The sequence below is a fragment of the Babylonia areolata genome, chromosome 29 (assembly GCF_041734735.1).
Source record: "Babylonia areolata isolate BAREFJ2019XMU chromosome 29, ASM4173473v1, whole genome shotgun sequence".
In the NCBI taxonomy this organism is placed as follows: Eukaryota; Metazoa; Mollusca; class Gastropoda; order Neogastropoda; family Buccinidae; genus Babylonia; species Babylonia areolata.
The window spans coordinates 5,907,525-5,910,024 of NC_134904.1; the positions used below are offsets into that span (position 1 = coordinate 5,907,525).

The 2,500-nt window shown below is 39.9% G+C and overlaps 1 long non-coding RNA gene across 2 annotated transcripts in view; it reads right to left on the bottom strand.

The window, feature by feature from the left end:
* Nucleotides 1-1,237: 1,237 nt before the first annotated feature.
* Nucleotides 1,238-2,500, bottom strand: part of LOC143274890 (uncharacterized) — a 145,332-nt gene continuing 144,069 nt past the window's right edge. For both annotated transcript variants that reach the window (XR_013053320.1, XR_013053319.1), the window contains exon 2: nt 1,238-1,754. This is a non-coding gene — a long non-coding RNA (uncharacterized LOC143274890). The remainder of the gene's footprint in view (nt 1,755-2,500) is intronic.

Below are 2,500 nucleotides of genomic sequence, written 5' to 3' on the forward strand. Positions count from 1 at the left end.
GCGCGCGTGCTCTCTCACTCGATCTTGTAAAGCCGGGCTTGCTAAGAGAGAGAGAGAGAGAGAGAGAGAGAGACAGACAGACAGACAGACAGACAGATTTAAAAAAAAAAAAAGCAAAAAACAACAAATTAATGAAACAGAAAATCTATCAGATTAGGAAAATATACGTCATAATGTATAGTCTTTGAAATATGACATTCAAATGCAAACGGAACACACACACACACACACACACACACACACATACACACACACAACGCCCGTGTGTGTGTGCTTTTTTGTGTTTTTTTAAATTTTTTAGAGCAGGGGAAGGGGGGGAACAAAATTTGTGAGAAAAGGTTGGGTTTTTTGGAAAAATTTTTTTTTAGGAATTTTTTTTTTTTTTTTTTTGCTTTTTTTATTAAAATTTTTTTTTTTTTTTTTTTTTTGTTGCGGTTTTTTTCCCCTTAAAAAAAAAAAAGTGTAGAAAAATTCCTTAAATTTTTTAAATTAAAGGGTTTTAATTTCAAAGGCTCTTTCCAAAATTCCTTTTAAATCCTTTTCTTTACTCATGTTTCCCTTTCTTGCGGGAAAGGAGGAAAGGAGAGGATAAAAAAAGAAAAGAGGATTTGAAAAAACAAAACAAAAAATAAAAAAAAAAGGGGGGGGAAAAGGGAAAGGGGGAAAAGAAGAAAAGAAAGAAGAGGAAAGAAAAAAAGAAAAAAAGAAGAAGGGAAAAAAAAAAAAAAAAAGAAGAAAAAAAAAAAAGAAAAAAAAAAAAGAAGGAAAAAAAGAGAAAAGGAAAAAGAAAGGAAAAACCCCAAAAAAAAGAAAAATGAACCAAAAAAAGAAAGAGGCGGGGGGGGGGGGGGGGGAGAAGAAGATGAAGGGGAAAAGAAAGAGGAGAAGAAAAGAAAAGGGGGAAAAGGAAAAGGGGACGAAAAAAAAAGAACCCCCCAAGAGGGAGGGAAAGGGAAAAGGACGAGAAGGGAAAGTTGGGGGGTTTTATGGGAAGGGGATTGGGGAAGAAAAGAGGGGAAAAAAGGGAGGGAAGGAAGGAAAAGGGAAGGGTTGGGGAGAAAAACGGGGGGGACCCCAAAGGAAATTAAAGGGGGGAAAAAGAGAGAAGGACGGAGGGGGGGTGGGAAGGGCGGGGGGGGGGGGGGGGGGCGGGGGGGGTGGGGAAAAGAAAAGGGGGGGAAAAAAAAGAAAGGAAGGGAAAGAAAGGGGGGGCGCCCCGGGCCCAGGCGAGAAGAAGGGGGGAAAGGAGAAACGAAACTCCCGTTGTCGTCGCTGTTGTTGTTGATATTGTTGTTGTTGTTGTTGTTGCTACTGTTAGTGTTGCAGTTCCTGTTCCAGCTCCATAATTGGTTCCAGAACAAATGGCAACACTTCCTCAAAAAAAAGAAAAGAAAAAAAGAATACAGTGAGTTGAAAAGTAGGGCTTCTAGTTTAACAACTCCAGATGCTTGTGGTTCCGAATCAACAATGCTTCCGAAACAATGCCACCGAAACCTACTTTCCCCGAAACGGTGACGGAAACATTGAACCTTGATGCTTTCCTTGTCGCATGTTTTTTTCTCTCCCCCACACTTTTTATCCACGCAGAATTACTCCAGATGGGCTGCAGAACAAAAGCTGCTGCAGTGAAGAAAAAAAAAAGAAAAAAAAAAAAAAAAGAACAAGGAAAAGTGACGACGTTCTTTGGTTTGCGTTCCTTGCGCGTCATTTGTCGTGGTATTTCGTCACCGGGTCACTGTAGATATGACGTCACACTGCACACAGAGACAACAGAAACTGAAGGTAAAGTTACTGGATGCTTGCAGAATAATGGTATCCTGCCACATAACGAAATAATTTTTGTTTTGTCCTATCATCTGCTTCGAGATGTGGTGGATTATTAATTCATCGTTGTGTGGCTTACAGACAACACATCAATATAACAATAATGATTGACTCATGATGATGATAATAATGATAATAATATCAACGATATTTCTACTACTACTACTACTACTGCTACTACTTCTGCTGCTGCTGCTGCTGCTGTTACTACTACAACAACTACTACTACTACTACTACTAATGGAGATTTATATTCCAACACTCAAGGCACTTTACAATTACCGCAAAAAGGAAAACCACGGAAAGCTCAAATGGAATGGTGTGTGACGCAAAAACACGTAACAAGTAACAACCTCTCTCTCTCTCTCTCTCTCTCTCTCTCTCTCTCCGTCTGTTGTAACATTATCAACCTGACACAGTGAAAATTGAGCAGCGGGCTTTAAAAAAGAAAAAAGAAAAAAAAAAAAGATTTGCTGGGAGATTGGGCAAGTTTCAGTTTCAGTTTGGGAAAGGGAATAGAGAGGTGGGGAGTAATGCCAAGATCGTGGGCTATAAACTCTCTCTCTCTCTGTGTGTGTGTGTGTGTGTGTGTGTGTGTGTGTGTGTGTGTGTGTGTGTGTGTGCGTACATGTGTGTGTGTGTGTGTGTGTACATGTGTGTTATGTACACGTGTGTG